The sequence below is a fragment of the Chiloscyllium plagiosum genome, unplaced genomic scaffold, assembly GCF_037043375.1.
Source record: "Chiloscyllium plagiosum isolate Xiang-an unplaced genomic scaffold, Cpla_swu_hap1 HiC_scaffold_29, whole genome shotgun sequence".
Lineage (NCBI taxonomy): Eukaryota > Metazoa > Chordata > Chondrichthyes > Orectolobiformes > Hemiscylliidae > Chiloscyllium > Chiloscyllium plagiosum.
Genome location: NW_028270167.1, coordinates 59,341,322 through 59,367,263, shown reverse-complemented (window position 1 = coordinate 59,367,263; position 25,942 = coordinate 59,341,322).

Here is a 25,942-nt window from a genome sequence, read left to right as displayed (position 1 = left end):
CCACTCTGGGAAGAGAAGGGTTACCCTCTGTACCAGCCCATCCACCAGGACTTCCGTGCTCCTGTCGACAAAACGTGGTGCAATTGCCCCTTATCTGCCATGCCCCGGGTAAACTGTGCAGGGCAGCTCCTACCTGAGAAAGTTCAGCCATGTGCCCATTGGCCTTTATAAGATGGCACCAATGCCAGGGATCACGGAATGTCCAGGGACATCTGGGCGATAGTGAGTACCTCCAGCCATGATGAGTAGGAGAATCGGATTGGCATTGAATGAGAGGGTCATCACGGGGTAGTTTCGTAGTTAATGAGGTGAATTCGATAAGACATCACCAGGAAACTAAATCTGCTTGGTGCAGACAATCCCAATGTCACACTCAATGATAATGACACTGAGAAAAATTACTGATAGATTCAGCCCAACGAATCGAAGACTCAGCTGACCACACTAACAGAAACAAAGCTGCAGCTGCTTGTCCAAAACTCCCCATCACAGAGAAGGAGCGAAATGTGACATACTCTTGGGAAATAAGGTAGGGCAGGAGACCGAGGTATTGGTGGGGAAAGCCCTTTGGGAAAAGTAATCAGAATTCTCTTAGTTTTGAAATAGAAATGGAAAAGGAATTACGATCTAAAAGTTAATATTCTAAAACGGAAGGGCCAATTTTGGTGAAATTAGTCAAGGCCTTCCAAAGTGGATTTTGACAGATATTGGCAGGTAAAGGACTATTTGATAGAAGAAAGCCTTCAAAAATGAAATGTCAAGTGCACAGAGGCAGTATGTCACTGTTCGGGTGAAGGGTAAGGCTGGGAGGTGTAAAGAATGCTGGCGAATTGCATAAATTGAGAGTCTGGTCACGGATAAGAGGAAAGCATATGTCAGGTCGAGACAGCAGGAATGAAGGGTTTTTTTCTGTATTCATTTACGGGATTAGGATACCACTGGTTGGGCCTGCATTTATCCCCGATCACTAATTGCCTAGAGGGTAGTTAAGAATCAACACATTGTTGTCGGTCTGGACTCACATATAACCCAGAATATCAGTGAACCAGATGGGTTTTTCCAGCATCCGAATTGGATTCATCCTCGGATCAGCCTCTACATTCCAGATTTAAAGTGATTGTCCGGAAGAATCTAAAACCAGTCGGAGTACACTTAAGAGGGAAATCCGGAGGCCTTGAAGGGGAGATGAGATAGTTTTGACAAATAGTGTTAAGGAGAATCTGAAGGGGCTCTACACAAACATTAAGAACAAAAGAGTAACTCGGAGAGTGTTGGGCCACTTAAAGTTCAGCAAGGTTGCCGATGTGCAGAACAGCAGGAGATCGAGGCGATAGTAAACAAACATTTTGCAACAGTATTGACTGTGCAGAGGGATATGCAAGTTAAAGAACTTCGGAAATAAATCATGACATCTTGAAAAGTGTCTGTATCACAGAGGAGGAGATTCTGGAGTTCGTAAAGCCTCTTAAGCGAGAAAAATCCCCGTGACCTGGTCAGGTGTACACGAGAAGTCTGCGGGAAGCGAGGGAAATGATTAATGGGCCCCTTGCTGAGATATTTGTATCGTCAATTGTCACAGGACAGGTGCTGGAAGATAGGAGGCTTGCTAACTTTGTTCAATTACTCACAACATTAAAGAATAATGGTAAAGAAATGTTGGGGAGCCTGACGTCAGTCGTGGGCATTTTGTTAGAGAGGATTCTGAGGCACAAGTTTGCATGTATTTTGAAAGGCAAGGCCTGATAAGGGATAGTCAATATAGTTCGAGGCGTGGAAAATTGTGTCTCACTAAATTGACTGAGTTTTTTTGAAGAAGTGACTAAGAGAATTCATTGAGGCAGACAGGTTAATTGTTGACATGGACTTCATGTTGACAACTTTCCGCATGGTAGACCGGTTAACAAGGTTTGTTCACATGTAATGCAGGGAGAACTAGCCATGTGGATACAGAATTAGTTCCAAGGAAGGAGACAGAGGGTGGTGATGGTGGATTACTTTTCGAACAGAAGGGCTGTATTCAGTGGTGTACTACAAGGATCGCTGCTGGGTCCACTGCTTTTCATTATTATAGAAATCATTTGGATGTGAACATAGCAGAGATTGTTGGTACGTTTGCAGATGACAGCAAAATTGATGGTGGAATGGCCAGCAAAGAAGATTTACCTCAGAGTACAATGGGATATTGATCAGATGGGCTAATGGGCTGAGAATTGGCAGATGGTTTTTAATCTAGATAAATGTGAGATGCTGCATTTTGGAAATGCAAATCAGAGCAGGACGAATCCACTTAATTGCATGGTCCTGGGGTGTGTTGATGAGCAAAGACACCTTGGAATGCAGGTTCATTATTTCTTGAAAGGAGAATCGCAGGTATATAAGATAGTGAAAAAGGATATTTGGTATGTTTGCCTTTATTGGTCAGTGGTTTGACTATATGAATTGGGAGATCACGTTGCTGCTGACCAGCACATTATTTTAGGGACATTTGGAGTACTGGATATACTTGTCCTTTCCCTCCTATTGGAAAGATATTGTGACACTTGAAGGGAGTCAGAACATATTTACAAGGATGTTGCCAGGATTTTAGCTGTAGGGAAAGTGTGAGTAGGTTGGGGTGTTTTTTTTTTTCCTGGAGCGAGAGGGGCATGTAGAGGGTGAATAGTCAAGATATTTTCCCCAACACTGGAGGGCATGGATTTCAGGTGAGTGGCGAACGATTTAAAAATGACCTAAGGAACAACTATTTCCACAGAGAATGGTGCATGTGTGGAATGAGCTGTCAGAGGTGGTGGTGGAGGCAGCTATGATTACAACATTTAAATGGCATTTAGATGGGTACATGAAGAGGAAGGGTTTACATCGGTGTGGGCCAAATGCTGGCAAATGGTACGAGCTTATATTGGGATATCTCATCAGCATGGACGAGTTGAACTGAAGGATCTGTTTCGTGCTGTACATCTCCGAGAATCGATTTTTCTGTCTGAACTCACACCAATATCACATTAATTAATCATTCCCGGAAATACCAGCCTATGTTACTAGATGCCATCGATATGTCTTCACTTCAGCATTCTGAAATGTGCAAAAACATTCTTCCATAATACTGACTCTGAGTCTCTGTTTACTGTATATTTCCGAAATCTCTCCCATTTGTTGGTATTGAAACCGTTGGTATTTAAACCCTGAGATCCAGTTTTAATTGTCCAATTTTAATGTGAATTATTATCCTATATCTTTCTCTGGCCTTGAATGTTGCTTATCCGAGAGCATCAGTTCCAATATAAAAAAGCCTAGAAATAATATTCTGAAAGCATAGCTTGCATTTTCTTTGACTTCCCAGTGTCCTGCCCTGGGCTCCATGTTGGAAAGTAGGGTGTCAGTTTTGAGGCACTACTTTGTAACTTGTTCTATGCCTTTCCATTGATCGCCTGTGTTAATCACTCTCTGCTGATCATGTGCTCAGTAACATGAGGAATCCCCTCCACTGTTACTGATTAAGACCAGACTTTTCACTTGAATTTGACTGACATTTGACTTAATTCTTGTTTTGGTACGTTCGTGGAAATTTTGGGGATGGTTTCCTGGGGGCAGTGTTTTAAGCTGCTGTGGAAATTCTGGAAGCCCAGATGTTTTGGTGACCCAACTCTGGATGAGTCACGGTGACTGTGGTTACAGCATCTGGGTCTACAACATGACCAATAAATAGAGCAGAGACTGTAGAGAGGGAAATCTCTGTGAAATGGAATGAGGGATTCAAAATCAGATCAGCCGTGGTTATGGAGCAAGGTTGAATGACTCGCTCATGCAACGTATTCAGATATTTCTGTTAATAACAAGCCAATTCCTCTTCTCTCCCAATATCTCACAGTGACGGGGAGTGAGTCACCTCCTCCTGTTCCTGGGGAACAGAAATCTGCGCCCTCACTTGCCCCAAATATCCCCATGTCCCAGTCTGGAGCAGTTGAGTGACTGCCTGCAGTTCCTGTGTCGCAGTCTCAAGCAGTTGAATGACACCCTCCTGTCTAGGTATCCCAGTCTCAAGCAGTTGAATGACTCTCTCCTGTCCCCGTGTTTCAGTCGCGAGCAATTGAATGACTGTCTCGTTTCCCTGTGTCCCATTCTCGAGCACTTGAATGACACCCTCCTGTCTCGGTGTCCCAGTCTCAAGCAGTTGAATACTGCCTCCTGTTCTTGTACTCCAGTATCGAACAGTTGAATGACACCTTCCTGTTCCTCTGTCCCAGTCTTGAGCAGTTGAGTGACTCCCTCCTGTTCCTGTGTCCCAGTCTCGAGCAGTTGAGTGACTCCCTCCTGTTCCTGTGTCCCAGTCTCGAGCAGTTGAGTAACTCCCTCCTGTTCCGGAGTCCCTGTCTCGAGTAGTTGAATGACACCTTTCTGTTCCTGTGTCTCCGTATCGAGCAGTTGAGTGATTGCCTCCTGTTCCAGTGTACATGTCTCGAGTAGTTGAATGACACCTTCATGTCCCGGTGTCCCAGTCTTGAATAGTTGAATGGACTCCCTCATGTTACTGTGTCCCAGTCTCGAGCAATTGAGTGACTGCCACCTGTTCCTGTGTCCCAGTCTCGAGCTGTTGAATGGCTGCCTCCTGTTCCTGTGTCCCAGTCTCGAGCTGTTGAATGGCTGCCTCCTGTTCCTGTGTCCCAGTCTCGAGCAGTTGTGTAACTCCCTCCTGTTTCTGTGTCCCAGTCTCGAGTAGTTGAGTGACGGCCTCCTATGCCTGTGTCCCAGTCTCAAGTAGTAGAATAAGTCCCTCCTTTTCTTGTCGCCCAGTGTCGAAAATTTGAATGACTCCCTCCTGTCCTGTCGTCCCAATTTCGAGCAATTGAATGACTGCCTCCTGTTCCTGTGTGCCAGTCTCTGTGACTGCCTCCTGTTTCTCCATGTTCCTGAGCAGCAGTTTTAATGCTCTAAATACTGTCTCAAAATTATGAAATGACTCGATAGCAGGGCATTTCCAACTAGGAGCAGCATTGCAGAAACACTTTCCCATGCAACATTCTATGGAGGCGGTCTGTTATTCTATCCCTGACCCTATAGAAATCCGGTGAAACCTATACAACCCAGGAGTGTTCCAGTTATACTCCCACATACAGGGAAGAAAGATTGTAAGATTTATAATTTATCCTTCAGTAACCCCCATCCATTCCATTCAAACGAAGTAAATGTTCCCCCTTGTTGTGGTATGTAAACTGATGTACAGAACTGGTTAACTGAATCGCTTTGTTTGCTGACTGTGATTAATGTCAGTCTGCGTGGATTCTAATTATCCCAGTGGAGAAGGTCCATTTTCTGATGATAAATGGGCTCTGTTCAATGTGTTATCCCATAGCATTGGCGGGAGCATCATCGACGGCGCTAACAGGGATCACCAGCAGCAGAGAGGGCACGGAGAGATGAGAATCTGAGAACATTAGACTGGAATGTTCCAACAAAGGGTCAGAATCTGAGAACAATAGACTGGAATGTTCCAACAATGAACAGGGGTTTATCCGATTATGTTTGGATTCTTTCTACATATTATTGGTTGCCATTACCAACGCGGATCCTCATTCAATATTTTTATTATCCTATCCTGGCTACTGTTGGTGTTCCTGGTAGGTTTCACTATCCATTTACTATTTGCATTAACCATGTGCGACGGTATACTGTTCTTTACATTTACTCTACTCTGTGAACATTCACTCTCCAAACCACTACGAACAACAGAGAGCTGGTTCATTCTTCCTCTCCCTCTTTCGCTCTGACGCTGTGCCTTATGAATTGACCTACTCAGTTTCAGGTATGAATCAGGTATGTATCACTGCCCTTGATATTTAAATATTGAAAGCTTGGAGTTCACTTGGAGAGAGAGAGAGAGAGAGGACGGGTGCTGCATGCAGCAATGAGAGTGTGGAGCATGAGCCTTGTTCGGTGGTCGGTGCTACAACAGATATACAGTGAGCGTGAGGGAGCAGAGAGAATACGGTGACCCTTATCCTGACAGAGCGAGGAAGGTTATTGATGATTGTTCTGAATTGATGGACATTTCTTCAGGCCGCACTGAAGTGAGCTCAGACCAGGCTCGGTTCGTCTGGTGGTGTGATCCCTCTGGGAAGAGAATGGTCTCCTCGTCTACTTGCCAATCCACCAGGACATTCGTGCCCCTGTCAATAAACCGTGGTGTGATTAACCCTTATCTGCCACGCTCGGGTTAATCTGTGCAGGGCAGCTCCATTCTGAGAAAGCTCAACCGTGTGCCCATTGGCCTTTTAAAGTTGGCACCATCAAGGTGCATCCGGACGACTGTGAGTACCTCCAGCCATGATGGGTGGGAGAATCGGGTTAGCATTGCATGAGAGGAATACCATCGAGTGGGATGGATAGTCAATGAAGTGAATTTGATAAAATAGCACCAGGAAACTAGCTCAGCCTCGTGCAGACATTTCCTCTGTCACACTCAATGAAAATAACACTGAGATTAATATTTATTAGATTCAGCCCAATGAAGCTGTCCTCACTCCGAGTTACAAAGCTGCAGAACAAATGCTCATCCAAAACGGTCCATCGTCTGAACTCACAGCGATATCCCATTCACTCATAATTGTCCATAATAGTGACCCGTGTTGCATGGTACTATCGAAATGGCTTCATTTCAGCATTCTGAAACCTGTGAACATGCCCTTCCATGACATTTTTTTTCTCAGTTTCCCCCTCTCTGTCTCAACTCCAAAACACGCTCATTTACAGCCATGCTGCACGGTAACCGGCCATTCGGCGCAGCTGGTCCATGCCAACCAAAACGTCTATCCACACTCACCCCATTTCTCTGTCCTTGTTCTGTATCCCTCTAATCCTTTTCTTTCAATGTATTGGTCCAAATGCTTTTTGAATATTGTTATTGTACGCACCTCGATCACTTCCACTGGCAGATCAGTCCATGTACGTTCCACAGTCTGTGTAATAAACATTGACTCTCAGGTTCTTTTTATTTTTCTGCTCTCCAAAGATTAACAGATGCTCTGTAGTCTCGATTTCCAAACCCTAGGAAAGAATTTGAAATATTCACCCCTATGCACGCCTCTCATGATTTGATAAGATCTACACTTCTGTAAGACGCCCCCCCCCCCCCTTCCAACGCTGTAAAGAAATAGGTTCTAACCTATCCAACCTCTTCCTACAGCGTAGACCCTTCAGCCCAGGAAATATCTTTGTAAATTTCTTCTCCAATCTTTCTAATTCAATAATATCCTTTCTAGAGCAAGGTGAACAAAACTGAGCACAATACTCCAACCGCAGCCTTACCAACATACTGTACAACTGCAACATAACGTCCCAACTTCTATACTCAATGCCCTGATGAAGGCCAGTGTGCCAACAGCCTTCTTCACTGGCCTGTGTATCTCCGACTCAAATTTCAGAAAACCATGCGCCTGATCTCCAACGTCCTTTTTTGCCATTACACTCCTTAAGGCCCTCTCATTTACCATTAAATTCCCACCTGAATTTGATATTAAAGTCCATTTGCTTATTTCTCAGCCCACTACCCCAGCTGGTCAAGGTACTGCTGCAATTTCTGATAATTTTTCTCACTGTAAACGATGTCTCATATTTTCGTGCCATCTGCAAACTTACTAACCTTGTGTTGTGTACGCTCGTCCAATCATTGATAGAGATAACATACAGCAATGGTCCCAGCACCGACCCCTGAAGCATTCCACTAGTCGCCAGCCTCCAGTGCGACAAGCATACCTCCACCATAGTCATTTGCTTGCTAACATAAAGTCAATTGTGTCGCCAATTTGCCAGTGCACCTAGTATTACATGTGATCTAACCTTTTAGAGCAGCCTACCATGTGTAACTTTATCAAAGGCCTTACTGAAATCCATTTAGACTATGTCCACCACCCTGCCCTCGTCAACCTTCTTGGTCACTTCCTCCAAAAACGTTAACAAAATTTGCAAGGCATGATCTGTTTTGCACAAAGCTACACTGACTGCTCCAAGTCAAACTCTGTTTTCCAAATGCATGCATATCTTATCTCTCAGAACACTCTCAGGTTATATATCCCAGGCTTTTCTTTGCAGACGTTCTTGAATAAGGGCACAACATTTTCTACTTCCCAGTCTTCTGGTACTTTGGCCCCTGAACTTTCTTCACTTCCTTCCTGGATATATCTGGTAAAAACCAAGAGATTTATCTGACTTTGTGCATTCTACTGTGATATGGACTGTACCAAGATATGACAAACAACCCCTCCCCCCACCCAAAGGTCACAGGTTTTCTTCATGGAAAAAAAGGGTAAATTGAGACCTCGCCCATCTCTTGCAGTTTTCCATACGCATGCCCATTTTGGATTTTAAGGCATCCTATTCTCTCTCTAGCTCTTTTTTTTTTACTACACTGAAAGAACATCTTTGGATTCAACTTAATCTTCTCAGCTAAGGCTATCTCATACCCCCTTTCCGCTTTCCTGATTGCCTTTTTCAGTAAACTCCTGTATCCCCTGTGTGCGTCCAGGGATTCCCTTTATTCCAGCTGCCTGAACCTGAGCTATCTCCTTTGTTTCTTGTCAAAGCCTCACTATCTCTTGTCATTCTGGGTTCTTCCTACCAGCCTCACTTTGCCTTCACCTTCACAGGAGCATATAAACCTTGAACTCAGGTTATCTCGGTTTTAAATGCCTCCCACTTGCCCGAGATCCTTTTACCTGCAAGTCCCTGTCTAATTCCAATAAAATTCGCCTTTCCCCAATTTAGAACTTGAATCTGTCGACCAATTTTGTCCCAATTTTAAAATGAATACAACTTTAGTCACTTGTCCCAAAATGCTTCTCCACTTTACCTCCTTCACCTATCCTACCCCATTTGCAAACCGTAAGTCGAGTTTGTCCCTTTCTGAGTCGGACCCTGTACATGCTGCTTGTGGAAACTTTCCTGTACAAACTTGACAAATGTCATCCCATCCAAGTCCTTCATCATCTGGAGAGCCCCGTCTATGTTAGGAAAATTAAAATCACCTATTATGACAACCCTATTACTCCTGCAAGCCCCCCGAACCCCCCCCCCCCACCTCCCATGTCTCCCTGCATATTTGTTCCAACAATTCCCATTGACGATTTGAAGGCTTATAATGCAACCATTATAACATCACCATTCTCCTCTTACTTGTTTGCACCATCCACAAAACCTCATCGGATATTATCTCAGTTATTTCCTCTTTAAATACTGGAGTGATACTCGCCTGAATCATAACAATTGGTATTTGAATTGTTTCCATTTACATCTCATCCTCGCAGTAATTTTCAGATTGGCAGCGCTCCATGTCAAGGCACAATGGAGACATGGAACTGTAAATGGATGGGAGCTGCACATCCTCTCATTTCCAGCATTTGTCTGCAAGTTTCCCGACACTGGGCAGTGATCTAACACAATGTAACCGAACAATGCAACAGCCTTTCAATGGATGAACCAGTGCGGTCTGCACAGCTCCCCACGCTGGACATTCAGCCAATGATTATGCATCAAGTATTGGTGTGGGCTGCACAGAGTTCCACTCTAGACATTACCGGATTGGATGCAGCTGTACACTAGCCATATCTACACAGTGCTCCACCCTGAACGTATAATGGATGGGCTGGTTATGTGAGTTGGATTGCGAATGTGAGAGAACTAAACATCTGGCAATACCTTTATTTTGTGTTTTCATTCTTGTAATTGGACCCTTCAAATCCTGACTCATTTGGTTCGACCCATCCCTCCAGGTGAGACATGGTGATTGTTGTTACAGTATATGGGCGTGCAACATGACCAACAAATGGAGCAGAGGCTGCAGAGAGGACAGTCTCCGTAAAACGGAATGAGGGAATCACAATCAGATCAGCTGTGGTCTTAGTGAAAGGTGGGGCAGGATTGAATGGATCACTAATGCAACGTATTCATATATTTCTGTTTGTAACAAGCAAATTCCCCTTCTCTCCCAGTGTCCCATACTGGTGGGGAGTGAGTCACCACCTCCTGTTCATGCGTAACAGGATCCTGGGGCCTCACTAACCTCCGCGTTTCCTTGTGCCCCAGTCTTGAGCAGTTGTATGACTGCCTCCTGTTCCTGTGTCCCAATCTCAAGCAGTTGAGTGACTACCTCCTCTTCCTGTGCCCCAGTCTTGAACAGTTGTATGACTGCCTCCTGTTCCTTTTTCCAAGTCTCGAGTAGTTGATTGACTGCCTCCTGTTCCTCTGACCCAGTCTTCAGCACATGCCTTGAGTGACTGCCTCCTGATCCCCGGTTTGTGAAAATAGATATCCTCCTCCTCCTCCAGAGTAACTGACTCCAATCGCTCTGTGCTCACCTGTTGTACCTGTGAAATGGAATTGAGAGTCTGAATGGCCTCTTCACATTCCTTACAGCTTCTCTAGACTAAAAACCTTTCTCCTGTTCTGTAAAACACCATCAAAATCTGAATGATGTATTTTTGTATTTGACTATCAGTAATTGAGCAAACAAACTGATTGACAGAATTCAGAAGCTGAATAGCCTCCTCCTGTTCCTGTATTATATACTCAAGAGGCTATAGAGTCTCAGAGATGGACAACACAGAAAAAGACCCTTCAGTCCGGTCGTCCATCCCCACCAAGTATCCTAAATTAATCTCGTTCCCCTTGCCAGCACTTGGCCCATCTCCCTCTAAACAGTTCCCATCCATATGTCCATCCAAATGGCTTTTAATTGGTGTAACTGTACCTGCCTCCACCACCTCTTTTGGCTGTTCAATGCATACACACAGCAGTCTCTGTGTGAAAATGTTGTCCCTCATTTCCCTTTTTAAATCTTTCTCCACTCACCTTAAACCTTTGTCTTCTAATTTTGGACTCGCCTATCCTGGGGAAAAGACGTTCACTATTTACCTTATCGATGGTCTTCATGATTTTATAAACCTCTGTAAGATCACCCCTCAGCCTCAATGCTTGAAAATAGTCCAAGCCTATTCAAACTCTCCTGTGACTCTAACCATCCAACACCTGCAACATTCTTTTACATCTCTTCTGTACCCTTTCAAGTCTCCCTTTCCAACAGCAGAGTGATCAAAACTAAAGGCAGTATTACAAAAATGGCCAAACCAATGTCCTGTGCAGATGTAACATAACATGCAAATGCTTCGGCTCAAAGCACGGAACAATAAAGGGAAGATCATCAAATGCCTTCTTCACTGCACTGTCTACCTGTGACGGCACTTTCAAGGCAATCCGAACCTGTACCACAAGGTGACACAGTAGCTCAGTGGCTAGCATTGCTGCTTCAGAGCGCAGCGATCTGGGTTTAATTCCATTCTTGAATGACGGCCTGTGTGGGGTTTATACATTCTCCCCGTGTCTGCGTGAGTTTCCTCTGGGTGCTACGTTTTCCTCCCACAGTACTAAAATATACAGATAAGGGTAGATTGGCAATGCTGACTTGCCCAAGCACCCAAGAATGTGTAGGGGAGGTGGATTAGCCAGGGGAAATGCAGGCTCAGAGGGATATGGTAGGGGTTTGTCTAGTGGGATACTGTTTAGAGGGTCGGTGTGGACTCGATGGGCCGAATAGCCTGTTTCCTCACTGTAGGGATTGTATAATTTCTATGGAGTTCTCCTTGCTTGGCAACTTTCGACAGGATCCTACCTACATGTCTTGCCCTGATTTGTCTTGCCAAAATGAAACACTTCACATTTATCTAAAATAAACTCCATCTGCCCCTCCTCGGCTCATCTCATCAAGGTCCCATTATATTCTGCGTTATCATTCTTCACTATCGACTGCACCACCAAATTTGGAATTATCTACAAACGTACTGACAATACTTCATATATTCAAAAGCAAATGAGTGCAGAAGTGACAAAAGGCAGTGGACCCACTCTTGATCTTTGCGGCACGCAACTGGTCACAGGCCTCCAAGTTCAATGAACAAATCTCCACTGTCATGTCCTGTCTCCAATATTCAAGAAAATGTTGGAATCAACTAGCGCGCTCTTCCAGGATTCCAGGCAGTCTAACCTTGCTAACCAGTCTACCATGTGGAACATTTTGGGTTTCTTGCTGCATTCCATAAAGGCAACATCCACTGCCATGCATTTATCAACCACCTTCATCACTTCCTCAAAAGCTTCCACCGATTAAGTGAGACGTGATCTCCAAGGTACAAAGACCTCTTCAGTCCTTGTCTTTCCAAATGCATATACATCCTTTCCCTTAAAATCCCCTCCAACAATTCAGTCACCATTGACGTCAGGCTCACTGATGTATAGTTACCTGGGCTTTCTTTAATTTCTTAAATAATGACACTATGTTAGCAGCCCTCCAGTCTTTTGTCACATTACCTGTGGAAGTCAATGATTCAAATATATTAGCAAAAGGCTGAGCAATCTCTTTCCTAGCTTCCCACAAACTTCTGGGATACAACTGATCAGGTCCCAGGGATTTGTTCACCTTTATGCGTTTTAAAATGTCAAGCACTTCCTTGTAATATAGACACTTTTCAAGATATCACTATATATTTCTCATTCTGTCGTTCTTGTAACCTCCTGCACATAAAATACTTGTTTAGTGTCCCTCCCATCTCCTGTGGTTCCACACATAGGTAGCCTTACTGATGTTTAAGGTGCCCTATTCTCTCCCGAGTTATTTGTTTTTGCCATTAAAGGATTTGTAGAATTTCTACAAAGCTTCGGTATCCCTATTTCTAAAGCCATCTCATTTCCACATTTTTTCTGGCCCGATTTCCGCACTGACTATACACTTACTGCTCTTATACTCCTCTCGAGATTCACTAGATCTCAGCTCTGTTTACCTGACATATGCCTCCTTCCTTTCCTTGATCAGTCCATCAATATATCGATCCATCCAGCACTCCCTGAACTCACCAGCCTTGCCCATCTCACTAATAGGAACTCGGTGTCTCTGGATTCTCTGAATCCACTTTTTGATTGCCTTGCATTTTCCAACCATCTCCTTACCTGTGAATAGGGTATTCCATTCAGCATTTCAAAGGACTCGCCCAACACTTTCAAAAAAACTGGCCTTATTCAAGGTTAGAACTTTAATGTTTACATCAGATCTTTCTTATTTATAACTGATTTAAAACTAATATTTATGCATAACCGACTTGAAATGTTAAATAAACACTTCTTGCCACTCCGTAACAGGCTCGAGAGGCTGAATGGCTTCCTGCTGTCCCTCTGTAATAGACTCAAGAGGCTTAATGGCCTTTTCTGTTTCTCTGTAATGGGCTCGAGGGGCTGAATGACATCCTCCTGTGCCCGTGTAACAGACCGGAGACATTAAATAACACTGCAACCTGTCGATTATGATCAGCCTGTAAACTGATGGAGGTCCATCCCTTCTCAGTTACAGAAACACAAACAACACAATGTACTCCAGGTACCTTCTCAGTGACACCTCATACAGCTGCAGCGACACATCTCTTTGTTTTGAATGATTCTGTTGGAAAAATGTGCCAACATTCCATCTTATCAAGTCGCAACACTCTAATGTGGCGTGAATAGCGTTCTGCTATCCGTCTGTAAGAGGCCCATAGGGACAGAATTTCTTCGCCCTGTTCCTGAGCAGCAGTCTCAATGCTCTGTCTCAAGGTTATGAAAGGAATTGATAACAGGGCACTTAAAACCAGGAGTAGCCTGACATTGGTCAATACGTACCATACGTTTTGATAAGGAATCCAGAAACTTGCCCACCTGACTTTTTTATGCAACCGATCTGTCATTTTCCAACTGCCTTCTTTAATAAACAAAATTGAATATACATAAACCCCAACAGTGTTCTATTAATACTCATATGTACAAGGAAAAAAAGATTTTAAAAGATTGAAAGATTTATGGTCCATCACTCAGCAACCCTCATCCGTTCAATCCAAACCCAGTAAATGTTCCCATTTTATAGTGATATGTAAAGTGAGGTTTCGAACTGGTTAACTGAGCATGCTTGTTCAAGGACTGTGATTAATTTCAGTTTCCATGGATTATAATTATCCCAGTGGAGGGTTTCCATCTTTCAATGATCTGTTCAATGTGTTATTCCATAACATGAGCGGAAGCATCACCAACAGCACTGACAGGGATCAGCAGATCCAGAGAAAAGGGGAGCAGAGATCAGAATCTGAGAACATTAGGCTGGAATGTTCCAACAATGGATCAGAATCTGAGAACAATAGACTGGAATGTTCCAACAATGGATCAGAATCTGAGAACAATAGACTGGAAAATTCCTACAATGGAGAGGGGTTTAGCCTATTATATTTGGTTTCTTTCGACATATTATGATGGGTTGTCATTATCATTTCAGATCTATTTTGTTCTTCTCATCATTAAATATTTTTATTATCCCTTCTTGGCTATCGTTGGTGTCCCTGCTAAGTGTTTTTTTTTCTATAAAACAGTTATGACTGTATTACTGTTATTTCATATAGTCTATACTTCTTGCCACTTTTATTATCCTATTGAAACTCTCATTCCAGATTTTCACTCTAAAGCCCACTACTAACTACATCACTGAGCGTGTTCAATTACTGTTTCCCTCTCTGCTCTGGCAGTTTTACTCATGGGTCTCTATGTTGATCGACTCAGTCCGACTCATTGGAGACCCACAATGCATTGCATCATTGCCTTTGTTATTAAGAGCTTGGAGGTCACTGTCTACTGTTCTGGTACTTCCTTCCACTGTTTCCATCGCATCCCTGGCCAAAGTCTGCGGCTGAAGCAGACAAGTCACGACTGTGGATGATCCATTTGACAATGAGCTGATTCCTGACATCATGACCTGACCATTTCTAACTTGAAATATTCACCACTCTAGAATGTATGTCACTGGTTTATTCCATCTGCTGTTTGAATTTTGAGCAATGAAGTACATTCGTAAGGAACACAATAATCTGCTGCTGAAACTCCCGGCTTCAAACCTGCCGAAGCAAATCTGATTCGCACTCACACCAAACTCCCATCCATCTGTCATTCGTGTGCACGCGGATATATATTGCTATTGTGACTGGCAATGCCTTTATTTTAACATTCTCAAACACTTTATCTCATCAGTCCATAAAACTTCTCACGTTCCCTCAGTTGATTATCCAAAAGCCTGCCAGTTGATCTTAGGTAAAACAGTTTCCTCCATATGTGTTCCTTCTCAAACAATGTCTTGCGTATTCCAGCACTCCAATCGCCACGCACTTTCTCTCAGTTTCTGATGAGCACACACACACGCAGAGAGAACAAACCTTCCCATTGTAGACAGTAATCTGATACGAGTATAGTTAGCATATGATAGTAAAGTTTGCAATACTCTCTATGCTGGGCAGATAGTGCAGTTTACTGAGCAACACACTAGCATGGTCTGCACAGCTCTCCATGCTGGGCTGTCATCTTGTCCCAGTTTATGTTGTTTGTGGTGTTCTGTGAAACCGATTCAGAATTTGATGTAACAAGCCATTTCAGCTGATCTGACAATGCCTTTATTCAATTATCTCATTCTTGTAATTTTACTCTCGAAGATCTTACTTCTCCAGTTAGTCACACGGCCCTGTCTTTTTCCCCATAATTCCACAACATCTTTTCAGTTAATGAACTGTCTGTTTCTGTCTTTTATGTGAACCTCTCTGTCCCTCTGTATCGTTCCCTGGTCTTGGGTTTTGGTTCCTTGGTCTATGGAGTGCTGGCATTGTGCAGCTCTGAAATAATGAAAGGGTGTATGTGAGGCTATTGTTCACTTCTCTGTATGTCCCAGGTGATGGTCCATAGACAGGGGTGTATCAGAAGTTATGAGACACATCCTTGTAACTTGGTCTGTACCTGTATTTGTCCCTCTCAGGTGACCTTGCGATCAGTGACACGAGGAAGCCCCTTAAGTAACGGACCAGACATCTAAATTGTCTGACAATGCTGTCACTTTAAAAAATATATTATTTTTTCCTTTTTTAAAAAAATAACAGATATTAAAGACCAAACTGCCTGCTGAAAACGGCTCAAGTAAATAACTTACGACGCTTTCAGGGTTTTTAATAAATAGTTATCTCCAGCTGCTATTCTCTCTGAAACCTGTCTTGATGCTGCTCCCTCTTGGATTGGAGAACTGTATCCAAGAATGTATGTCTGAAATTTCCATTTCACCAAGGGGTTTGTTTGGGTGATGTTAGTATATTCGAACAGTTCATTTGTAGAAGGTACTATTTCCATTATTCTGTTAAGGTTTCCAATAGTTAAAGTATTCTAAATTCCTCTTCAATTTGTATGGATTTTCATAGCAGTGTTTATATATATTGTGTCTTGCTTAATGGTGAGTAGTTTGACTAGTAGCATCACATCTGAAACACCCAACTCACATCTACCTTTAAAATAAGAAAAGGTTGGCATCCAAGCTATCTTCTTAAAACAGTTTGAGGCAGTCTGGTTCATCTATAGCAAACTGCGGACTCTTGTCCGGTTCTAAATCGATCATACCAAATTCGGTTTAGAATTTGCAAACAGGTCATTCGAAACAACAATTCCGCCCCGACCCTCCGAGGAGTAACCTACACAGACCCATTCCTCTCCCCTATTATTATACATTTACCCCGACTAAGGCACCTAACCCACACATCCTTGAAATGAAGAAGAAAGAGAGAAAAGGATAGAAGAAAAGCAGAGAGTTTCAACTTAAACAGTTAGCAATTAGAGAGGAAAGTTGACATAGAAGGCGGAGATGAAGGTAGACGGTCGGCGGGATGAGGAGGATAGTGAGGTTCAGCAACCCTATTGTAACCAATGGCCTAATGGAGTTCTGTTTAAATACATCACGGTATTATCTAAATTTGATGAGAAGGATGGGGAAGCCTTTTGATTTTCATTTGAGACAGTGGCTAAACCAGTGACAATGTGGATTTAGTTGATCCAAACAAAGCTGATAGGTATTTGCATCCCTATCAGAGGAGGTATCTGGTCAGTATGGGGTGGTGAATAAAGCCAAATGAAGTGCATCTGAGCTTGTTCCAGAAGCTGACAGACAGCGTTTCAGGAATCTAAAAAGAGATCCCTGGTTAAATGCACATTCAGTTTGAAAAGATCAAACAAAGTGAGCTTGAAATGTGGGTAAGGGCATTAAAAACAGAGCACATCTATATCACTCTTATAGAGATTCTTATTTTGGAGAAGTTCAACAATTCACTTCCTGCAGTCGTGAGAACTCGTGTGGAAGTGCAAAGAGTTAAAACGGCAAGACTAGAAGCTGAAATGGCTGATGATGATAATTGAGTTCAGAAATCAAGGTTTGGTTTCTGTGAAAGATTGAGAAGAATGTGCGAGATTTCTGAAAACAATTACCTGTGAGAGTAAGGTTTATTGGCAAAGGCCAGGAGTAGCAGGTAAAGAGGTTAGAGCATTAAGAGGTACAGAAGCTTGTAATTCTTTTATGCTGAGACTTGAGGAGCTATGTCTTTCAGAGGGACTATTGGAGAGATGAGAAGTGCTCTATTATGTCACGTGTGGTTGAAGTGTCCAGTGAAAACATCAACAGATGTATTCCACAATGGGGAAGGAGGCCTTGAGCTTGGTGTTGGCGTTACAACATTTCAGCATTTAAATTGTGAATAACATATATGAGACAAATCTTTATCACTGATCGTGACCCCTTAAAGTGTTTGGAGAATTTAGGGAGATAAATACCAGTCTGTTTCAATTGAGCTTATTATTGCTGCCATTCGGTTTGAAATTATACAGGTGACAGGGCGAGAAACTTAAGTTTTGATACGTTCTGTGGACTTGGATGAAGAAAGACAAAGGCATTCTGTGGCAGGAGTAAAATGTCTGAAATCGAAACTAGTTGTGAACATTTGTATGCTCAGAGTCCATGTAATGTATATGCATTTCAGTCTACTAACAGTGGAAGATTAGGAGGTCTAAAATGAATCCACATTTGTATACAGATGTATGATTCTATTAAAGAGGGAGTCGTGAGGATACTATCACTGTAAAAAGGTTATTTTCCCCTGTTTTAATTTTAAGAGACGTTTCAAAGGCAGAGGTGCAGAACTGCTGACTAAAAACAGTTTAAGTAAATAACTGAGAAAGCCTTTAGGTTTCATTAAACGGTGGTAACAATGAAAGGGCAGTGGGCAGCTCTCCCACACCAGGATTCCTCGTTTTGTTTTTTTACCAGCAGCATTCAGAAGCTGCTGGGGATCCCAAACGGGTTGGAAGTTTCAATAAATAATCCCTAGCTGCTTTTCTCTGAGATCTCTGTTGATGTTGTTTCCTCCTGGATTGGAAAACTTCTGTAAGGATATAGAACACAGAACATAGAACATAGAACAGTACAGCACAGAACAGGCCCTTCAGCCCACAATGTTGTGCCGACCACTGATCCTCATGTATGTACCCTCAAATTTCTGTGACCATACCCAATGACCTTGCTTCCACAACTGCTGCTGGCAACGCATTCCATGCTCTCACAAATCTCTGTGTCAAGAACCCACCCCTGACAGCACCTCGATACCTTACTCCAACCAGCTTAAAACTATGACCCCTCGTGTTAGTCATTTGAGCCCTGGGAAATAGTCTCTGGCAATCAACTCTATCTCTGCCTCTCATTATCTTGTATACCTCAATTAGGTCCCCTCTCCTCCTCCTTTTCTCCAATGAAAAAAGTCCGTGCTCAGTCAACCTCTCTTCATAAGATAAGCCATCCAGTCCAGGCACCATCCTGGTTAAACTCCTCTGAACCCTCTTCAAAGCATCCACGTCCATCCTATAATAGTACAACCAGAACTGGACGCAGTATTCCAAGTGCGATCTAAACAAAATTTTATAGAGCTGCAACAAGATCTCACGACTCTTAAACTCAATCCCCCTGTTAATGAAAGCCAAAACACCATATGCTTTCTTAACAACCCTGTCCACTTGGGTGGCTATTTTAAGAGATCTATGTACCTGCACACCAAGATCCCTTTGTTCCTCCACACTGCCAAGAATCCAATCCTTAATCCTGTACTCAGCTTTCAAATTCGACCTTGAAAATGCATCACTTCGCATTTATCCAGGTTGAACTCCATCTCCCACCTCTCAGCCCATCTCTGCATCCTGTCAATGTCCAGTTGCAGCCTACAACAGCCCTCTATACTTTCAACGACATCTCCAACGTTTGTGTCGTCTGCAAACTGGCTGACCCATCCTTCAATCCCCTCATCCAAGTCATTAATAAAAATTACAAACAGTAGAGGCCCAAGGACAGAGCCCTGTGGAACACCACTCACCACTGACTTCCAGGCAGAACATTTTCCTTCTACATACTACTCGCTATCTTCTGTTGGCCAGGCAATTCTGTATCCAGACAGCTCAGTTCTCCTGTATCCCATTCCTCCTGACCTTCCGAATGAGCCTACCATGAGGAACCTTATCAAGCGCCTTGCTGTAGTCCATATACGCCACATCCACAGCTCGACCCTCATCAACTTTTCTTGTCACATCCTCAAAGAACTTGATAAGGTTTGTGAGGCATGATTCGACCCTCATAACGCCGTGTTGACTGCATTTAATCAAGCCATGCTCTTCCAGATGTTCAAAATTCCTATCCCTCAGAATTCTTTCTAACACCCTGCAGATGACAGACGTGAGACTTACTGGCCTGTAATTGCCGGGGATTTCCCTGTTTCCTTTCTTGAAGAGAGGAATTACATTTGCCTCCCTCCAGTCCTCAGGTACGACTCCAGTGGAGAGCGAGGGTGAAAAAATCTTCGCAAGTGGCGAAGCAATTGCATTTCTAGTTTCCCAAAGCAGCCGAGGACAAATCTGGTCCGGGCCTGGCGACTAGTCAATCTTAATGTTTGACAAAATTTTCAGCACATCAGCTATCCATTCCAACATGCACGCCTACTCTTCAAAGGTTTTATTCACTACAAAGTTCCTTTCTTGCGTAACGACAGAAGAAAAAAAGCTCATTTAGCGCTTCCCCTACCTCCTCAGACTCCACACGCAAATTCCCTCTGCTATCCCTGATCGGCCTGACTCTTTCTTTGCCCCTTCTCTAATTCCTCCCCTAAGTGTAAAATGCCTTTGTGTTCTCACAAATCCGTTCTGCCAAGCCTTTCTCATGCCCCTCCTGGCTCTCCTCAGACGAGTTTTGAGTTCCTTCCTCGCCTGCCTGTAATCCTCTAGAACTGAGCTTGACCCTAGCTGCCTCCACCTTATGTAAGCTACCTTCTTCCTTTTGACGAGAAGCTCCACCGCTCTCGTCATCTAAGGTTCCATAAACTTACCAATTCTTGTCTGTCTCAGAGGGACATATTTATTCATCACTTACAACAAAAGTTCCTTAAACAGTCTCCACATGTCCATCGTGCCTTTACCATGGAACAATTGCTCCCAATGCATGCTTCCTTACTCATGTCTCATCGCATCATAGTTTTCTCTTCCCCAATTAAATATCCTCCCATTTTGCCTTATCTTCTCCTTCTACATAGCTGTGTAAAATGTGAGGCAGTTGTGGTCACTATCACCAAAATATTCTCCCAACACAAGAACTGATACCTGACCCGGCTCGTTTCCAAGCACCAAATCTAGAATAGTCTCTCCCCTCGTCGGCCTGTCAACGAACTGAGTTAGGAAACCCTCCTGAACACACCTTACAAAAACATCTCCTTCCAAACCATTTGCTCGAAGGAGTTTCCAATCAATATTGGGAAAGTTAAAGTCATCCATTTCAACAACCCTACTAAGTCCACACTTTTCCAAAATCTAGAGACCTATGCTTTCTTCCATCTCTCTGCTGCTATTAGGGGGCCTGTAGTAAACCCCTAATGAGGTGACTGCTCTCTTGCTGTTCCTAATTTCCACCCATACTGTCTCAGAAGGCAGATCTTCCTTGACAATGGAAGCTTCTGTAGCTGTGATACCTTCTCTGATTAGTAGTACTACACCCCCTCCCTCTTCATTTTAAATACTCTAAACCCTGGGACATCCAGCAACCATTCCTGCCCCTGAGAAACCCATGTCTCTCTTATGGCCACAACATCATAGCTCCAGGTACTGATCCATGCTCTAAGTTCATCGCTTTTATTCCTGATACTCCTCGCATTAAAGCAAACGCACTTTAACTGATCCCTTGGTTCCTTCCCAGGAAATGCCTTCCAACTAGCTGGTCCACCTCTTGCTATTGCCTCATCTGCATCAACTATCACCTCCGGTACACAGCTCAGGTTCCCATCCCCCTGCCATACTAGTTTAAACCCTCTCGAACAACTCGAGCAAACCTTCCACCCAGGACATTGGTCCCATTCCAGTTCAGATGCAACCAGTCCTTCTTGTACAGGTCCCAGCTTCCCCAGAAGGCATCCCAATTATATACATATCTGAAGCCCTTCCTCCTACACCAGCTGCGCAGCCACGTGTTAAGCTGCGACCGCTCCCTGTTCCCTGCCTCGCTATCTCGTGGCACCGGTAGTAAACTAGAGAACACTACTCTGTTCGTCCTGCTTTGCAGCTTCCATCCTAACTTCCTGAAATCACTTTTTATATCTTCAATCATTTTCCTGGCTATAACATTAGTGCCAATATGTAACATGATTTATGGTGTTCGCCCATCCCTTTTAGAAGCTTATACACCCAATCAGAGACGTCCCGGACCTTGGCACCAGGGAGGCAACATACCTTCCGGGAATCCTGATCGTGACCACAAAATCTCCTGTCGATTCCCCTAACTATCGAGTCCCCTACCACGAGCACTTTTCTATTCTGCCCCCTTCCCTTCTTTGCCACAGCGTCAGACTCAGTGCCAGAGAACTGACTGCTTTGGCTTTCCTGTGGTAGGTCATCCCCCCGGCAGTATCTAAAACGGTATACTTATTGCTGAGGGGAATGTCCACAGCGGATCTCTGCACTGTCTGTCCCCTTTCCTTCCCCTAACTGTAACCCATCTATCCTTGTCCTGAGCCTTAGGAGTGACCAACTCCGGGTAACTCCTCTCAATTACCCCCTCAGCCTCCCGAATGATTCGTAGTTCATCCAGCTCCAATTCTAATTCTCTAACACGGTTTTCAAGGAGTTGGAGTTGAGTACACTTCCCGCAGTTGTATCCAGCGGAGACGTGTGCCATGTCTCCCACCTGCCACATTCTGCATGAGGAGCAAGAAACTGCCCTAGCATCCATACCAGACTTATGTGAACACCTACTCAGTACTAAATTAGAAAGCTTAGTTCAAGTTGCTATCAAATTATTAACAAACTTATATTCAATAGAGGAAGTTTAGAATGAACCTTACCTTATTAAATAGGTTAGAGGAGGACGGGTGGGAGACACTACAGTTGAAGACTCCTATGTATTTGAATATATCTTTGTGCCAAGCGGTGGAAACCAAGAAGGTACAGTATCTATTGTTGGTGTAAGTGTTCCAACATATAAGCTATCCCAAAATGTTCTTTCCTTTGATTGTATTTTTACTAAAGCGTTTTAATAGATTATATTTTGCTTAATGTCGAGTGGTTTGACCAGTCACAACATATCTGGAACGCAGACTTCCCATCTATATTCAAAATAAGGAAAGGTTTGGGTCGAAGCGGCCTTCTTAAAACATTTTTCTGGGATCTGGTTTAGTCCACAACATTTGTAGCCGAGGGGTTTGTGACTGACTCCTGTAATTGAAACTTTAGTGCAGGGGATGGGGATGGTTTGCTGGAGATTGTGCTGTGAGCTGCCTCAAATATTCAGGGAGACCTGCGGATTTGGCGACCCAACTCTGGATGGAGCATGGCGACTGTAGTTACAACATCTGAGCCTGCAACATGAACAACAAATGGAGCAGAGGCTGCAGAGAGGGGAAGCTCTGAAACCACAGAGTGAGTGTGTGTGGGGAAAGGGATCTGCTGAATCCACCCAGGATTTTCCAGGAACAGCTTACCAAGCTCCACTTGACCCAGGAGCAGAGTGTGAGGCGCCCTGACTGAACAAGGAGCTGGTCACAGAGCGGTGTCACTTCCTTTAACACGACCTGCAGCTTCACACCAGAGGGAGGATGGTGCTGCCAGTGGCTGTGAGGGTCACTGTTTCATTCATCTTCTATGATGCAGAACTTTCCAGGCAGTAGTGGGTGACATATCCATGATTTCCCAGTATCTCATCATCAATGTCACCATTCGGTGATGGAGGATATATATGGAGGATGAGGTCAATACATTCTTCCTCCCACAGCAGGGAGCTGCCGGGTGTATCCAGTATAGTTGGATTCCCGATGGTGTACATGGCACCTGCAGAGTTCTCATGTCAATGGGGAGAGGTAGAGGAACTGTAGGAGCTCTCTCTGTATTCATATTACAGTGTACCCATGCACAGTACATCATGTTGGTGAATACCCACTGTCCTGGCAGCAGTCACGGCCTCTTCGTTCAGAAGCAGTCAGCCATTCCCATCGTCATCGGGTCTCCACGTAGAAATAAATGAATATATCTTGGATAAAGGCCGTCCCCTTGATGCACATTTCAAAACACCATCCCCACCACCAATCAACCACATCAAAGTATTCCATGTGTTCGGAGAGCAATAGGGTGACTTGGAGTATCTGGGAGCTGACGATCATGGATGGGGCAAAACCTCCCATGTCTAAACGGATCTGAGTGAACCATCCAGTACACAATATCATGAAGCCTTGTAATCCCTATCAATTCAGTAACATATTACTTTCCATTATTCCTGTAAATGAAATGACAGGTTTTATCATGTTAAATTCCATCGGCCATACTATTATCTATTGCCTTTACCTCTCTGAATCTATTTGCAGACTCTATACCCTCTCTTGATACTTTACTCTCTTGCTTATCACAGCGACATCACCAATATTAGCATCTGTATATCTGTTCCATCCTCCTCATCATTAGTATAGACTGTAAATCATTGAGAACCCAGCGCTGATCACTGCGTGACCCTACTGTTACGTTCTTTCTAACTGATTTATCCTGAGTGCCTGCTTCCTGTATGATACTCAGTCCTCTCCCATTCCTGTGCAACACAGTCTAAGAGGTGAATAAGAACAAGGAGCATCTGTGAGGAATCCAACCCCTTGATGAGGCTGATGTCTGTTCCACTTTCCTGCCATCTCTCCATCCTAAAACTCTAGTCTCTTGTTGTAGATTGCGCCACATGAAAAGATATCCACTCCACATCGACACTTTCAATTACTTTTAGCATTTTACAGCTCTCAATGAGATCTCCTTTCATTCTTATAAACTCGAGAGTATAGGCCTAAACTGCTCAATTTCTTTTCATAAGACAAACACTTCAAATATGGAATCAATCTAATGAAGCTCTTCTGAATTGCCTCCAATGGAAATACCTCATTCTGCAGGACGCCCAAACTGTACTCCAGTTGCAGCCTCACTAATGCCTTGCATAGCTACACCAACACTCCCTAACTTTCTACTCTATCCTTTTATAAATAAACACTGAAATTATGCTTGCAATTCTCATTAATTGCAGTACCCCCATGCAGGTTCTCTGTGATATGCAAGCAGACATCCAGATCCCTCTGCACCTAAGCACTTTGAACTTTCTCTCCATTTAGATAATTGTTTGTATTTCTATGATACTGGCCAACTTGAATAGCCCCATATTTATTCACTTTAATTTTCCTTGACAAATGTTGGCCCATTCATCCAACCTATCCATATAGTTTTAAAATCTCTTGCATCACCATTCCAAAGTAATTTACCACCGATGTTAGTGTCATCTGAAAATGTGGCACTGTATTTTCTATCCCATCAACCGAGTACAGTAATACCGTCAATTGCAAGTGGTTGAGGCATGAGAACTGAAATCAATGACACACCACAAATTGCATTTGCCAAAAGAAAATTACACATTTCTTCCATCTGACTACATTTTGTTGATTAACCAATCCTCCATCCAAGCTAATAAATTACTCCTAAACTCATGTTGGCTGATCTTAGCACTTGCTCTTTCGAGAAGCAACATATCCGACGCCTTCAGGAAGACCAGATATGTTCCATCTACAGGATTCCCACGATCCACCTTGTTTGGGGCGCCTTCAAATAACTCAAGCAAACAATTCAAACACGATTTAGCCTTCATAAAACCATGTTGACTCTGACGGATTGTGGTTTAATTTTGCAAATGTCCTGAACAATGGCCTCTAGCAATTTGCCTTAAATTACAATAGTTTATTGTTCCCTAATGTATACCAATTTTATAAATTCTTCACTTTCGAAAACCTTTACGTTTTCTTCGAATTCCTGTTTAATGGACACAAGGCTTTAAGAGGTCTACTCCAATTGCTGAGTAAGAGCCATGTGTGGCTCAATGCACTCATCATCCTGCTGATGTACAAAATAGATGGACTGACGTCTTTCTAGTGTTCCCATGTTGTCATCTCCAAGGCCAGAATGATCAACTGAAGATGCATTAGAGGATTTGGAGATTATAGTACCTTACTGTTGCTGTCTAACATTTTGAGGGGCTGATGGGTCTTCTCATACTTCTCCATAACAGGTGGAAATACTGAACGGTCTCCTCATGTATCCCGGAGATAGGACCGAGGGATTGATTTGTCTTCTCTTGTTCCCATACAACAGACACGTGTCTAAATTACCTCTTCATTTCTCATGAAAGAAGTGTCAGATAGTTTTTATCCTTCTCCAATTCCCTTACAATAGGCTCAGTGGGTCTGAATGACCTCCTGTTATCCCAGTATCCCAGTCACTGTGTGATCTCTTCCAGTTCCTATGTTACAGAATTGAGGAGGCTGAATGGACTGATCCCGTTGCTGTTTAACAGGATACTGTTGCAGCATGGCCTACTGTTATAGGCTCGAGTGGCTGATTGGCCCCCTTCTGTAAATGTATATCAGGCTCCAGGGGCTGAATAGCCTCGTCCTGTTTTGGTGTAACAGGTTCGAAGGCATGAATATCCTCGTGTTGTTCCTGTATA